Source organism: Dermacentor silvarum, chromosome 9 (assembly GCF_013339745.2).
Source record: "Dermacentor silvarum isolate Dsil-2018 chromosome 9, BIME_Dsil_1.4, whole genome shotgun sequence".
Taxonomy (NCBI): Eukaryota; Metazoa; Arthropoda; class Arachnida; order Ixodida; family Ixodidae; genus Dermacentor; species Dermacentor silvarum.
The window spans coordinates 5,983,331-5,999,469 of NC_051162.1; positions in this window are offsets into that span (position 1 = coordinate 5,983,331).

Genomic DNA, 16,139 nt, shown 5'->3' on the forward strand with positions numbered 1-16,139 from the left:
GGCTTGCCTTAGCCGGTCATTGAGCGCTTTCTAGACTATCTTGGGGTTACGGGATGTATCAGGAGTTTCGTCACGGCCTTTCCCACTGGGCGCTCCCTTTGTGTAAGGGTGGCACAGGCTGTGAGCTCCCCACGGGTGGTCTGTTCCGGGGTGCCTCAAGGATCCGTCCTGAGCCCCTTCCATTTCAACTTGGCGCTGGCGTCTCTCCCTTCTGCAATCCCCGCAGACCTCCGGCATCGTGTCTACATTTCCGTATACGCCGATGATGTAGCTCTGTGGATGCGGGGTCCCACAAGAAGCCTTCCAGCCGTGCGGTCCTGCTTGCAGCTTGCCCTGGACGAAGATGTCTCCTACTTCCAAGTAGTGGGCCTCTCCGTATCGTCCACTAAGACAGAGGCTCTTCTCGTAGATCCCAGTGTGGCCTTACGCTGTCAAGCAGTTCCGATGGTGCTAGGCGGCAACCGCATACCATGGAAGCGGGCCGTGACCTACTTGGGACTCCATCCCCGGCCTGCTCAGCGTGCGGAGAGGAGGAAACAATCGAACATCTACTTTGTTTCTGCCCCGCGTTCTCCAAAGAAAGGGCTTCTCTCTACGCGTTATTACGACGCCTAGGACTCCCTACTGACTCGGCATCGCAGCTGCTCTTTCCCGGCCGGCACCACGGCTCCGCCTTCAGGCATCTTCTCATATTCTCATATTCCTTGTGAATGCGTCTACTGGCTACCCCTGACAGTCAAGGGCTGTGTAATCGCTTCGACCTTCTCTCTCTCTTTTCTTTCTCTTTTCTTCCTTCTCTACATCCCCCGCCCCTTCCCCAAGGCGCTGAGTTGTGCTCCTTAAAGGGCTTCAGAAAATAGCGTCTCTTCCTCTTCACAACCACAATCTCTCTCTCTCACGGAGCCCTGGAAGAACACGTCCATCCAACACAAACATCGCCACCATCACCTCAGGCTAAGTCCCAGGCGAGCGCAATCTGGATGGTGTTTTTGAATCTACCCGGGAGTGCCTGCTGTTGTATGGTAGAAATGCTGGAAAATAGGTTTGTGTTTGAGTTCCCTCGTAACAGAATTATGTTTTCTCGTACATTCAAATTACAATCTGGCGGTATCATGTGTGTAGGTTGTGCTTCAGTCGTATTTTACGATTTTTAACGGCGAAGCTGTTCTAGCGAGCCGTAAAAGTGGGGCCTGCTCTCGCAAAACCTCGCCGAGCTATGACGTCACTGTGCTGCCTAGCAACCATCTCGCGGAGCTGCGTTGGCCTCGCCACCTCTCAGTGCCATACACATGTTTCCTTAACATGGGACGTTAAAGTGTGGGGAGGAGAGCATGCGCGCGGCGCGCGCAATGCTCACGAGAGGGAAAGGGAACATGAGAGCGAGATAGAGAGAGAAATAAATTGTAGCAGCACCAACGAGGCAGCAGCTGGGCAGGTTTCGACCAGCCGCGCCCCCGGCAAATGTGGAGGTGCAGCTTGGCTGTGACGTCGCCGGGGAGATAAAGCTCGGGTCCGCCGTGACGGCGGCACAACTCTCGTTGAACCTGTGGCGAGTACATTCCCTTTCCACACGAACCACTTACTACTAGCCTACATCGGACGACCAAAGAAGATCCGGACACCCGAAGAAGATGCCGCTCATCTAGAAGCGCACCGCGCGGCCAAGTGAGAATCTGCGCATCGGCGGCGAGCCGAATCGGAATACCGTGCCTAGCAGCGCTTAGCATTTCCCAGCAAAACTTAGCCAAACCTAGTAAAACCTGGAAGGAGCTAGGTCGATCACCAGTTCTGCTGTTTACTGCAGCCCACGGTGTAGGTGGGGACACGTCTCGGCTTGCTTTCTAGACGCGATCGACCACATAAAGTAGCAATGGCGCGCGTCTGTGACGGCAGCGGACACCTATCGGCGGATAGTCGCAACATCATTAGAACGCCGGCGAGAGCTTGCGGGGACAAGGAACGCGTGTGCCCTCTCCTCCACGTTCCCCCCTCTCCCCGGTGACCTACTTTCGCGCGTCACTCAATCATTTCGGATTTCCCGCGAAGCGCCGGTTGCTATACCAACGGAAGATTAAACCAATAAAAAGTTTTCTGTGTTGAACTTGCGTCGTACCGCCGATAGGCATCCACTGCCGTCACGGGCCGATCGGCGCTCGTCTTTGCTACCTTATCTGGTCGATCGCGTCTCGCGAGTGACCGTGCTCCAGCCTTGCACGACTAGTACATAAGGTGCGAAATGCGCCTTCGCACCTTATGCGCCCGGGCTGTCGGCGTCTCCTGTCATAATCATCGTCGTCGTCGTCGTCCACAGCTGGCTGTGTTGAAGCAAGCGGTTCGTGCTCGCGCTCGTGCCACTGCTCCCGCGTTCGTCGTCGTGGTCGCCTTTCACAGCTGGCTGCGTTGCCACTCATCATTCCAGCGTAGAATTTCACTTCGGGAGGCCGCGTCTACGGGGTTATGAGCCATTGCTTAAGGCAGTATGAGCCGATTAGTGGTTCATCACTGCATGCTTCGCACCTCCCCAAGTTTCACGTTAGTGGAGCTGCATTTCGCTCAATGGGTCATTCGAGCACCGAGTTTTTAGTCTTAATTTGAAGTACCACTACCTCCGTTTGCTCTCTGATCCACACCACTCTCTTCCTCTCTCTTAACGTTAGGCATACGATTTTTCTTAGCCGCGGATACTGGCATCGACACCGACGTCGGATTTTCTGCGGCACGGGGCTCTTAACGCTATCGCGGTAAAAGGAGTTACCGACAGAATACCAAGGAATCAGGTTTTAAGTGGGAAGCACTTTAGGGCTACGGGCTGACAGCGTCGCGTGTGATCTGTCGTGATCAAGTGCCAAAACAGGGTCAAAACAAGTGCAGAATTGATCAAAACCGGTTTAAAATAAACTAACATGATTCAGAATAATATAAAAGACAGGAACAATCAAGCATTAAGCGCATTAATTAGCAGAAACTCGTTAAAATCGATTCCGAAACACTGGACTGACACCAGCGCAACGCAAGAGAGGGCGCCACCACCCTGCCAGTCCCGTGATAAAGACGCGAAGGGGTAGTGCGCCAACTGTGGTTTGCCTGTGGTGTTCCCGCGGGAAACACCGACGCATCACTGCTTCGCACTTCCCGAGGATTCACGATAAGTTTGAACTACAGAAGCACAGGATTTCGGCAGAATTGGAGCTACATTAAGCGCTGGATTTCAGCTGTGTTGTAACTGCATTTGATTTGGGGCGCAGAATGATCTTGAAGTCGTTCCGAGGTAGCGGCGGCAGCCGGCGATGCGGCCGGCGCGTCTCTCCGGGCGAGCTCTTGGCGTTCGCTGCGCACGCGTCACTGCCGTTGGAGGAGGCGAGTTCACCATTGCCGAAGCCGCGATTCTGCGCTTCGCACAAGGATTGTACAACTACAATTTTTACAGCGAAGCTCTATACCTCTACCAGCCAAGGAGATTTTTGTGTCGCTGGCGTAAGCAAAAAAAAAAAAAAAAGTCTTAGCCTTGCACTCGGCCGCGCAACGCTTGAAACAGCGAAGTTGGGCGATCGGAAGTACGCACTAACTTTGGACGTGCTACGCTTCTACTGCTAGAGCGCCGCCGCGCACACGCTTACATAGCTATTATTTTCTCAAGGTCAGCGCACGCATGTAGCGTTGGCGGTTGCTATGGCTACGGCGCAAGTATTTCGGCTCGGCTAAGCACTACCAAAGTCAACCCCAGCATTTTCCGGAAGTGCGCGCTACCTTTTCATCGTATTGCTCATGGTGTTGATAATTTCTTTTCGCGCGTCTCGGACTTGCGGCCGTCACTGCGCGCTGCATAGCGCAGCTTGCAACGCCGACACCGCGTTACATGCCGACAACTTCCAGCAAACCCGCTCCGTGAACGCGTCTCTCTCTCTCTCGCTCTCATTTTCTTCATCTTCTTCACCTCTCAGAGCATTAGCACGAGCGCGTGCGAACGCGCCAGCTGTGGACGAAGACGACGACGCTCGAATGCAATCATATGGTTCGCATGAATGCATGCTTTGAAAGGGTGGCTGTATGGCGTAGTAATTCTGCTTCTGGTCACTGACGCGTGCGGACGCAGGATGGCTGGCTCCTCACGAGCTGCGACAATGGCCGACGCTGGCCGCGGATCTTCGTTCTCCGTGCCCAAGGACTACAGGATCATTCTGCCACCCATGCCCACCGGAGAAGGACTGAAGACTATGGTTGTTCTACATTGCGACATAGCTGGTCGCCCGTACAAAATAGAAGACTTTAGTCAGCCTATGAGGAACGCTGGCATTATTGAGCAGGTTGGTGGAATAGGGGCTTACCAGATGTCTCACGTCTGGTTAGTGAATTTGCGCACTGAAGAAGCGAAAAAGAAGTTGCTGGAAACCAAGCCCTTCCTTGTCAAAGGTAGGACCTGGGTCGCAATCGACCCACAGAGGCAGGAAGGGTGGCTGAAAGCAACGACGCAGTGAGACGGGCTTTCGTAGAGTACGGGGAGGTGAAGGAGGTCATTGGCGACAAGGGGAAGACAGGCGGCTTCGACAACGCCGACTCAACAACGCGTGTTGTGCAGCTTATTCTCAGTGACGGTGTAAGCCTTGAACGCATACCACACCAAATGCGCATCGGAAACGGAACAGTACTCGTCATAGTTCCAGGCCGTGCGCCCATCTGTCTACGCTGTCGTGCTACAGGACACATCCGCCGTGACTGTAAAGTTCCCAGATGCAATAAGTGCCGTGCTTATGGGCACGAAGAGGCGGAATGTGCAAGGTCCTATGCTCGAGCCGCTTTTCGACGAACGGCAGAAAGCAGCGAACGGAACAGGCTGCTGCGAACGCGGCCTCAGACGCTGAGACAGGAGCAGACGCAGCTAATGTGAGTGGCGCCTAAGAAGGTAGCCAAGGACAAAAGTCGGCGTCTGTCTGCTGCAACCGAGGATGGTGGTGTAGAAACATTTAATCAGAAAATTATAGAGTTGCTCTACAGAAGCACTTGGGTGGTCTCCCTATTCCGGAAGTCCACTGGAAATGATCGCCGCTCGGGCGCGGGCCACCAGGGAGCGTTGAGCGTCCAGGGTAGAGCAGCCAAGCAGGAACTCCTCCCAAGCCTTTCTTGTGGGTAGGGGGAAGGGGGATGAAAAAGGAAGGGGTATGGAGGGGCATACTGCCATCATGTGATAGGTGTCGGCCAGGACCCCACAATGCGCACAGTAGCCGTGTATACCCGGCATGAAATGCTGGGCGGCCGCGGAACACAAGAAGGTGTTAGTCTGCAAGCGTCTCAGAAGTCTTTCATCCGCTTTAGAGAGGCCCCGTGCAGGGTCTGGGTAAAGGCGGCGTGAGCTGCGATAATGCTCTAGAATTGCGCGGTAGTGCGTAAGAGCTGAGGTGTCTGGGGTAGACGCAGAGTCGGAGGTGGTAACGGCCCGGGAGGGAGAGACGCAGGCAGCGGCATGCGCCGCTTCGTTACCGGGGAGACCAGCGTGGCCAGGAGACCAGACGATGCGGATGGAGTGAGGCTCAAAGCGCCATGAGGCCGCCCGAAGAAGGTGGGCGGCCAGAGGAGCTATGGTACCCTGGAGGTATCGGGAACAGGCGTAGCGCGAGTCCGTGATAATGACCCTTGAGGTCGGGTGAGAGGCGGCCAAAGTGATGGCCACCTCTTCGGCCTGTGTTGTGTCCGGTGAGCGGAAAGAGAGGCCATCAATGTGGTGGCCCTCGGAGATCACTGCGGCCGTAAAGTGTCCGGAGGGAGTTGGTCCCGAGACATCTACATAGAAGACGCCAGGAGAATTGGAGTACCGAGTGTGAAGAGAGTGTGCTCGGGCTAGGCGTCTGCCTGTGTGTTGAGTGGGATCCATGTTGCGAGGAAGAGGTTCAACCCAAAGTTTGTGCCGCTATAGCTCCGGGACGGAAGCAGGGGGAAGTGGGGTAGAGATCGGGTTCAGTGAGAGCCTATCCAGAAGGCGGCGCCCAGGAGTCGTCTGGGACAGGCGATTGACTTGGTTGACGAGATGGGCCTCCCGCAACTCGTCATACGAGTTGTGTACTCCCAAGGCCGCAAAGTGGCGATTGGAGGTAGCAATGGGAAGGTCTAGTGCTCGCTTGTGAACCGAGCGGAGCAGTGCGTCCAGCTGGTTCTCGTGGTCGCGACGCAAGCGAAGGTAGGGGGTGGCGTAAAGGACTCTGCTGGTCACAAACGCTTGAGCCAAGCGGAGGGAGTGCCAGCCGCGGAGGCCGCCACGTTTGGTGGAGACCCGCCGAATCATACGGCTAACCTGCTCGCTAGTGCGTCGAAGACGGGCAATGGTAGAACCAGGGTTGAGAGTAGAGGAGATGTGGAGGCCTAATATGCGAATTTCTGAGACGACCTGTATCGGGCCAGACGGGAGATATATCTGAGGTGGCGGTAGAGGTGAGATTGAGAGAAGAGATGATTTGGTAGGGGAACATTCCAGGCCACATGATGAGGCATAGGTGTCCACAATAAGTGCCGCGCGCTGCATGCGGTCTTCAGTTTGTGCGGGGGAGCCCGAGTTGGTCCAGATGGTAATGTCATCTGCGTATAGAGCGTGGTGTGTGTCCTCTACCTGGGCGAGGAGCGAAGGAAGTTGGAGCATGGCTAGATTGAAGAGGAGCGGTGAGAGGACCGCTCCCTGTGGTGTACCCCGGGTGCCTAGTGGGTACGCACCGTGTTCTGCAGAGTCGATGCGGATGAAGGCGGTGCGATGTGAGAGGAATGCACAGATGTACCTGAAAGCTCTAGATCCGCAATTCGTGGTGCTAAGGTTGGTAAGGATACTACTGTGTTTGACATTGTCGAAGGCGCCTCGGAGATCGAGGGCCAGAACGGCTTTGTCATTGTGGCGCATAGTATTAGTTACAATGATGCCATGCTGGAGTTGGAGAAGGACGTCCTGTGGCGACAGATGTGAGCGAAACCGAAACATCGAGTCAGCAAAGACGCCTTCCCTTTCCAGATATGTGGAGAGACGGTCGCGGACCATGGTCTCCATGAGTTTGCCCGCACAGGAGGTGAGCGAGATGGGGCGCAATGCGTCAATGCTGACGGGCTTACCGGGTTTGGGAATGAATGTGACCACCGAAGTGGTCCATTCCGCGGGGAGGGGTTCTCCCTCCCATACTGTGTTGATTAAATGTAAGAGCGAGAGGTATGCTGAGTCGGGAAGGTTGGCCGGAGAGTGACCGTAATACCATCCCGGCCTGGGGCAGTACCTCGCTTCATTTTGGCCAGCGCCGCCCGAAGATCGGGAAGCGTGAAGGGGGCGTCGAGTTCGGGGTTGGGGAGCCCGGAGTAGACGTACTCCGGGCCCTTGGGGTCGACGGTACGACACAGGTAGCGGTCGCAGAGGTCGTTCGCGAGTTGGCTCGTTGGGCCCTGATAGGCATAGTAGGCGCGACGAAGTTGGCGTTGTGTTTCCCCGCGGGTAGTGGAAGGATCCAGAAGGCTCCTAAAGAGTCGCCACGTACTCTTGGAGCTCATCTGACCTGCTGCCTTCATGCATGTATCGACCCAATTTGTGTCCGCAAGCTGTGCAGAGTAGTCAGCTGCTTCCGCGGTAAGCGCCTGTATGCGGGAGCGAAGCTTACGATTTAGCTTGTATCGTCGCCATCGGCGGGTAAGGCTGTGGCGTGCCTCCCAAAGGTGGAGGAGGTGGGGATCTACTGCGGGGGCTGGGGTGGAGGTACAAATGCATCGGGTGTATGATTGAGGGCGTATGATGCCCATGCCTGGTAGTCCTGCTGGGATGGGAGCAGGGGGAAAGGCGTGGTGCGAAAAGCTTACCAGTCCGTGATGCGGGCTGCGCCCCGGATTTGGCGCATTTTCTGCGTCGGGAAGGCAATCCGAAGCAGGAAATGATCACTGTCAAGATTGTCCTCGAGGTTCTCCCACGTAACATGTTTAATGTTTCGTGTGAGCGAGAGGTCCGGGCAGGTATCGCGTGTCACTGAATTTCCCAGGCGTGTGGGATGCGCTGGGTCGGTGAGCAGCGTGAACCCGAGAGTAGAGATAAGCTCCTTAAGCTTGCGGCCCCGAGCCTTTTCATAGTGGTATCCCCAGTGTGGGCTAGGAGCATTGAAGTCTCCAACCACCACAAGGGGTTGCCGAGCCGCCGCTTGGAGAGCCCGATAGAAGAGTTCCGCGAAAGTGACCCGTTGAAGGTGCGGGGGACAGTACACGTTGAGAATATGGATTGACTGGGCCCCGCGTTTCTGGGGAAGAACGGAGATCATGCAGTAATCATAGGGAAGGTCAAGGTCTAGATCGACCTGAATATGATTTGTGAACGAGGAGACTGGTGGTGGTGCCGCCTATATAGGAGCAGTAGCCTGAAAGGGTAGGGTTTGGACCGGCTTCTTGGAGGGCAAGAACGGAAGGGAGAGAGCTCCGAGATTGAAGGAAGAGGAGAAGATGCGAGCGCTTTCGCCTGTTCCCGAAGCCCCTGGAGTTCCGCTGGATGATTTCGAATTGGGATGATGGCGAATGTGTAGATGAAGGAGTCGCCATGATGAAAATCCAAAATTTTATGGGTCATCCTCCATGCCCTGCCCCTGGCCTTGTGGAGCAGGAAGGGGGATGGAAGCCGGGTTGAGGGCCGGGGAAGAGGAACCGGCAACTTTGCGTCGACGCGGGGCAGAACTGCTGCTCGTGGAGGCCGAGCGCGAGCGAGATGATCTGGTGCGGAACTGGGTGAGAGCCCAGGCCTGAACCGCCTGAACCACCTCAGCTACAATGTATTGTACATTAATGGTGGAAATTTGGTATAGGACTACATTTTCTAGACGAGTAATACGGTCCTCGAGCGGCAGGGCGTGGTCTATAGAAAGAGGGCTCTGAGGTGCCCCCGTAACTGATTGAGCAGCCGGCGCCGTGGACGAAGCCGGGGGAGCGGGGGGAGTACGCGGAGTGGGCGTAGCGTGAGGGCTAGGCTGATGGTCGACGGGTTTAACTGGAGCGGCAGTGGGGGGTCCTGCCGGTTTCTGTTGTTGCAGTTGGAAAGTTGCCACCTGCTTAGTGAGAGCTGCGATTTGCCGCTGAAGAAGAGCGTTCTGTTTTCGTAGAGCGGAGAGCTCTGGAGAAGGAGGGGGGGAGGGAGGGAGAGGCTGAGGAGCAGTAATCCCTGCCCAGCTGCTCACCTGAGGTGGCGCCACGACAAGCGGCGGGTAGTGCACTGAGGTGGTCGGCGGTGGGTTCGCCGGGGTCTGGAGACGTGATCCAGGCTTGGGTTGGGAAGCCGCTCGCGTTCCCGGTGACGGGGGTGCAGGTGGCTTCGAGGTCGATCGTGGTGTAGGTTTCCGATATTTCCCTGGACATCCCCGAGCGCCGGTTTCATGCGGGCCGGAGCAGAGAAGGCATGTCGGGTTACATTCGTGTTCAGCTAGGCCTTCCGAAGTCACTTGGACTTGAGTGCCACAGCGGGTACAGCGACCGGGAGTGGGTCGCGGGCAGGCCGAGGGTCGATGCCCAATGGTGCCGCAGAGGGAACAGGCCGGGATTGTCTTCTTGTACGGGCGCACGTACGCCACGACACTGTGGTAGAAGATGAAGCGGGGGAGCTTCGTGCCCTCGAAGGTCACCACCGCTGCAGTAGAGTCACCGAGTTTGCGGACCGCCAGGATAGCGCCTTGCGACCATTCTAGTTCTGATTTGATACGCTGTGGGGTTTCAGCCGGGTTGATGGTGATGACACCCCAGCAGATTTCCCCGGACGCCTTGGCATGGCCCCGAAAAGGGAGCTGCTGGTCTCCCACCGGCAACTGGATGTCCCCAAGTAGGCGCTGCGCCATAGGTAACGAGGTGACACTGCACACTAGAACGTTTTGGTCCCACACTGGCCACACGTGGAAAGAGGTGGACGAGTGTTCTCCCAGGTATGCACGAATCGCGTCGCCGGCACGATCGGACGGGAGGACCGACTTGAGCTCAAAAGGAGCGCGAGGCTTCAGCACGACGATGTAGTCGTCACGGGAGAGACGAGGAGTATGGCGGGGTCGCCACTTGGGTTGACGCCTCGGCGGGGAAGGTGGTGCGGTGCGCGTTCCGTCTGGAGAGCGGCGCGTGGACGAGCGGGAGGCAGCCACCTGTGGCAGGGTGGCGGCGCGCGATCCTTGGCCCTTGGGCGGAGCCGCGGCCTGGGATTGCTTCCGTTGCCAGAGTTTCACCATGTCGGCTAAATACTCGTGCTCCGAGGGCATGGCTTGGTCCGAGGAGGTGGTCTCCATCGTCACGACCCGAAGTGAGGTCGGGTCATAGCCCGTAACCGTGGTGGCGTCCGCCATCACGCCGGGAAAACCCGGGCGATGCGGAGCTAGGCCTAACGGAACGTCAAGCCCGGCGGGGAGCCGTCGTGGAGATCAAACACGCAGAAGTTGCCGAAAAATGGGCCCACCTGGGCGCGGGTGGTATCCGGGTGGAGCAGAGAACTTGGCGGTGACGATTAGTCCAGAATTTTGGGACAATGGCGTGAAGCACCGCAATAATCGCAGATTATTGACGGAGCCGATGCGGAGCGCGTCCGCCGTCTTCGAGCGCCACCCGCGTTCCTCCTGCAACCGAGGCGGCTCCGGCAATATCAGCGAGTACGGCGACAGACGCGAAGGACGGAGGCGTCGCGTCTAGCGAGAAAGAGCGTGACCATGTGCTGACGCGAGCTAGTGTTTCCGCTGCTTCAATGGGAACATCGATGGCAGAAGCTGAAGAGGTGGGCGACGTGTCGGCAAGTGTGGAAGACGACCACGTAGCGTCGATGGATCTGGACAGCACGTCATCTAAGCGCCGCCATGACGGCGCAACCAGCGTTATTCAGGAGCAGCGACTCCGTCAGCCGGAGCGGGAGTGGCGCGTCGCTAGGAAAAAGCCGCATGTCACCAGAGCGCAACGCTCGTCGTCGCTTCCCAGCGACGACACTGAGAAGTCGTAAATGCTGTTTCATCAGCACAACGCGGGATGTTAGTCTGTATGTTAAGGTGAGCACCATACTGTTTGCCTGGCTGCAATACAAAACTAAAAATGGCTACCTTTGAAAAGCATATGCTTGTAGCGACATTAAACGTCAGAGGGCTGGCCTCAAGAAGGAGGCAAAATCAGCCTTACAGGTTAATTACTGAAAAAGATTTGGACATCGTCGCAGTTCAAGAAACTAAAATCCAAAGTCAACGCAGTTCAAGAAACTAAAATCGAAAGTCAAGAACAGACGGATAGTATGGTGCGCCTCTTTACTACTCGGTACGATGTATGTGTGTGTCATGCAGTGGGAAAGTCGGTGGGGTGTGTGCTGATGATACGTAGGATATTGGGTGCAGTTGTAGAGAAAGTGGTGACATGTAATGTAGGCCATTTCAGTGTTTGTGACATTACATTATTTGAACGCAATTGGCGAATAATATGCGTTTATGCATATACAAACGTAGAACAGAGAAAAGAAATGTTTGAAGCTATCAGTAACTACTGTGTTACAGATCGGTTTGTAATTGTCATTGGTGACTTCAATTGCGTATGCATGACAAACGACAAAACCAGCTCGACCCCTTATAGGGATGTCAGTGTTGTTTCCTTAAATAATATCATCAGCCACCATTGTTTGGAAGACGTGGCTGAATGTTGTGGGTTTGGGAATGATATTCGCTTTACCCATTTTCAAGGTCAGAGCCACGCGCGGTTGGGCCGCGCCTATTTATCTGCAGATTTAGTACCGTTGATCAGAGAATATCGGGTTCAGCCAGTATCATTTAGCGATCACTGCCTCGTAACATTTCGTGTCGGAAAAAGAAAAGATAAAACGTGTAGATTTGTTTGGGAAAATTGGAAACTTAATGATAAGCTTTTAAAAGACGACGTTTTTTTAAGGTATGTCACAAACGCAATCGCTAAATTTGACAGAGGATATTATAAAAAAGTTGGGGAACACTGGGAGCTCTTTAAGCAAGAAGTGAAAATGAAGGCCATTGAAAGGTCAGGTGCCATAAAGCACAAGCAAGAAAGTATAGAAAATGTGTTCCGAGCCAACCTAAGCACGTTCATTTCAGAAGAGTGCAGACAGTCCGGAACGTTTAAAGAAGACATAAGTACCATAAAGCAGAAATTGGAACGCATAGATAGGGAGAAGTACGAAGGCGCAGTAGTCAATGCTTGGTCCGAGCGCTTTATGGGTGGGGAGTTTCCTACCAAGTGCGCACTAGGATTGGAAAAAGTCGCGCGCACCTAAACGAAATAGCAAAAGTAGAGTGGAAAAACGCTGTTATGGAAGGTATCCAAATAGCGTTTTATGAATACTACAGTGCATTATATTCGTGCATTGAAATCGACGTAGACGCATTTAAAAATAATTTTCTCACTCCAATGCCGCGAGTAAGCGATGAGACGAAAGAAAATTTGGAACTGCCGATCTCACTGGAAGAGGTTAAGAAAGCTATTAATGATCTCAATCCTGGGAAATCCCCGGGCCCAGATGGGCTTACAGCATCGTTGTATAAGGTTCTGTAGTCTGTATAAGGTGCATAGGTGCTGTATAAGGTGCTGTAGTCTTAGTGTCACTCTGTAACGAGGCTTTCGATATGTCGGTACTTCCACCATCATTTCTTACGTCAAACACTATTCTTGTACCTAAGGTTAAAGGCAAGAATAAGCTCATGCAAGTTACTTCGTACAGACCTATATCACTTACAAACATAGACTACAAAATATTCATGAAAATTCTTGCCAAGAGGCTGCAAACTGTAATACAAGAATTAGTCGGTAAACGTCAAACTTGTGGCATAAAAGGTCGATCAATAGTTACAAATATACATAAAGCCCGCTCTGTTCTGGAGTGTTGTGATGCTAATTCTGACAGCATCCCAATGCTACAGCTAGATCTTGAAAACGCGTTTGACAGAGTACCTCACGATATACTGTTGGCTATATTACAACACGTGAACGTTGGATCCGTTTTAAGAGAGGGTGTCGCCATGGCGTATAGAGGTTGCACGACCCGTTTGATAGTAAATAAGGTGATTAGTGCGCGCATCAAAGTGGAACACTCGGTACGTCGGGGATGCTCTCTGTCGCCATTGCTTTTTTCCATGTACATTGAATCTTTTTATTTGAGCATAATCAATAGCTCCACTATACGACGATTCCGTCTCCATGCAGCGGGAGTACGTCTGCTTGCATATGCAGACGACATAGCACTATTTTGTGCTGATCATGAAAGCATCATTAATGTTAAGTTGTTAAATATTTCTGTGGGGTTAGTGGCAGCGCAATCAACTGGGGAAAGTGCTTGGGATTTTGGCATGGAAACTGGCCAACGACCCCAAACATGTTCTGCAACGTCAGGTGGGATACGACTCCAGCACCCTATTTAGGAGTGCCGTTGGAAAATTACAAGGACAGTGAGCCTTTGTGGCGGCGGAAAGTTGTCGAAGTGCGCGAAAAGACTGATAACCTTAAGTGCTTTTACTGATCAATTTTTGCGAGAGCAACGATGTTTAATTTGTTTTTAATAGGCAAACTTTCGTACATAATGCAAGTAATTCATTGTTCACGCGTGAATGTGCAAAAGTTGCATAGAGTTCTTGCTGTTTTCATTTGGAGATCTACGGGGGAGCGCACACGGCGAACCAACCTGTTTCGACGTGTGCGCTACGGAGGATTGAGTTTGTCGCCCCTCTACATAAGGCAGCTAGTTAACCGATTCATGTTTTTTCGCGATGTATCAGACCCCGTTTTACAAACTGTTTGTCAAGTTAGACTAGGAAAAGCATTACCAAACTTTGTAGTCTCGTCGGAAAGTATGCCGGGAGGTCTGGGTGGATACGTAAAAGAGGTCTACCTGTCATGTATTTTCTTGCAGGCTCGTTTTTCATTGGACTATCTTTGGACTGTGTCGCGGAAAAAAAAACTATACAAGGATCTGTGTGACATTGTCTTACCAGTTCCTCTGTATAGATTACAATATTGTGCCGGACCATGGGCAAACGTTCTTAAACGAGTGAAAAGCATGAGTGTACAAGGAGGAGTCAAAACATTTTTCTTCAAATTGCACACAAATGCATTAGATGTGAAGACTTATCTGGAACAAAAGGGATTTTTTGTACCTTGGGGGACTCACGTGCTGTTTCATTTGTCGGAAGCCAGAAACGATCGAGCATGTATTAGTAGACTGTATGGAGGCATTTTTCTTCTGTGACATCTTACAACGTACTCTCAAGAAAGACCTACCTGTGGACTCTTCCGGTATGCAATTTTTGCCAGCTGAAAATGAGGATGGTATTCCATTTGACCTCATTATGATCTTGGGCCTCCATAGCATTTGGCGATCTAGGATGGCAGTGCGGAACGCTGACATAGACGCGAAACCGATACGGCTATATTTCAGGGAAAGCATTATTAAATTGTTACTGTGTACCAGTTTCAAACCCCAGAGCCTGAATGGCCCCCAGAGTTGAAGCATTGTTAAACATGCCCGAATATTAACGGGATAGCGCAAAGCCAGTTCCGGAAGTCTGTTCCCTCGAATGTATGTTTTTGTGTAATTGTGCTGTTCAATGTGGCAATAAAGAAAAAAAAAAAAAGGCTGTATAGCCTAGTGGTTAGGACGCTCGCCTCGGGACCGTGGGTACGCGGGCTCGAATCCCTCCTCGGTAAGAAAGCTTATATACCTTTATTTCTCTCTTCATTGGTGATTATCATAGTTTCATGATCATCATGATCATCATCATCATCATCATCATCATCAGCCCATTTTATGTCCACTGCAGGACGAAGGGCTCTCCCTGCGATCTCCAATTACCCTTGTCTTGTCCAGATTATGTTCGGTAGCGCGCGGGCGCACCGAGTATCTCTTTTGCGAGCGTATAATATATAGATGGCGCCGCGGCGCCGGCGGCTTGACATTGCTATGCCTCCCCTAAATTTTCGTTGTGGAGTGAGTAAAACTCAAAGCGCGCTGGAAATTCGTTATTAAATGAGAAGCATTTCTTGGCGAACATTTCCTACTTTGACCGTATCTATCTATCTAGTCGCCTACGACTTTGTGCTCTCATGGTCGTTTCGTTAACTTGGTATGTACCAAAATTGACATACTATGACAAGAGTATATGACGAACATAAATGATATGTCATGACATGAATATCATGACATGCGTGTCATGTAGGTCTTGACAATGACCCAGCGAAAAAGTTTGACCCACACTCAAAACCACTTTGGGTTTGGAGGTGGGGACTAAGTGAAGGAAACACTACAGGATGCTGGTAATAGTCATGAGCATGACTCAGCAAAAAGGACAATGACTCAGCGAAAGAATATTAACACTCAAAAACCACTGAAATGGGTTCGGACGTGGGTACTAAGTGAAGGAAACACTAAAGGTTGATGGTCGAAGTCATAGTCATGAGCATGACTAAGGCTTTCGCCTTAAGGTCTCTTAGGTGTAGCTAAAGGGACTCCTGAGGACTCATGACATGAATGTCATGACATGCGTGTCATGTAGGTCTTGAGAGAGCCGCCTACGTGTTCGTGCTCTCATGGTCGTTTCGTTAACTTGGCAGGCTATCCTCCCTCTGCTTCGCATAACATCGACTCCCACAGGGCGTGGCATCTGCCGGCTTTTTTTCAGATTACAGTAATAAGTGTACCAGGCTTAATGCTTCGCTAACATGACGGTATCTTACGCAGGCCGTGAATGACGTGAACAAGGATTGATCGGGCAGCACTCAAAGCCCACTCAAGTTCCGCTCGCGCGCACAATTGGTTTCGTCCGGTCTAGCCGTTCATCCCAGCATTAAAAAAAGAAAAAGAAGCTTTGGCCAGCGTGCTACACCTCGACCAAATGAAAATAGCGACTGCACCGAAAACTGTTGTTTTTCATCCTTGTCGCTGCTTCCATTCACACTATCAATCAATCAATCAATCAATCAGAATGAGCTTTATTTATACAATACAAATAATTCATACAAAAATAGTTGGACCAATAGCCTATGTGGCTATTACCTGGTCCAATACAGAAATAGCACATAGGTCACCCACGTACATATTTTCTGAGTTAATAATAACATTGCATACATGAACAAGTATTAATTTGTAAAGGAGGTGTTATTCCGATTGTCTAGACAAGAAGAAGCGTTTACAT